The following is a 299-nucleotide window of genomic DNA, read 5'->3' as shown; positions in this document are numbered from 1 at the left end:
CGTCTCAAGTATAGCAACGCCTAATGAGCACTAATAGGTTATAAGTTGTGGTAGTTTAATTTATTTAAATTATAGACACAAGTAATCGAAGGAGATGATTGATAAATTCGACTTCAAAAAATGTGTGGATATTTTCTAATACACTTATGGCAAGAACGTTGTATTCGAAAGATATTTTTGTGAAATGTATTGTTGAAATAAGTTTGTTAGAATATTAAATAACCTTGAAAAATGTAATATTTCAAGTTGTAAAGTATTACTATGGTAAAAGTAAGCTGTTTATTCTAATTGTTAGATAT

Source organism: Papilio polytes, unplaced genomic scaffold, assembly GCF_000836215.1.
Source record: "Papilio polytes unplaced genomic scaffold, Ppol_1.0 DF824180.1, whole genome shotgun sequence".
NCBI classification, from domain to species: domain Eukaryota; kingdom Metazoa; phylum Arthropoda; class Insecta; order Lepidoptera; family Papilionidae; genus Papilio; species Papilio polytes.
The sequence above is the reverse complement of the archived record's forward strand: the minus strand, read 5'-3'. Positions refer to the sequence as shown.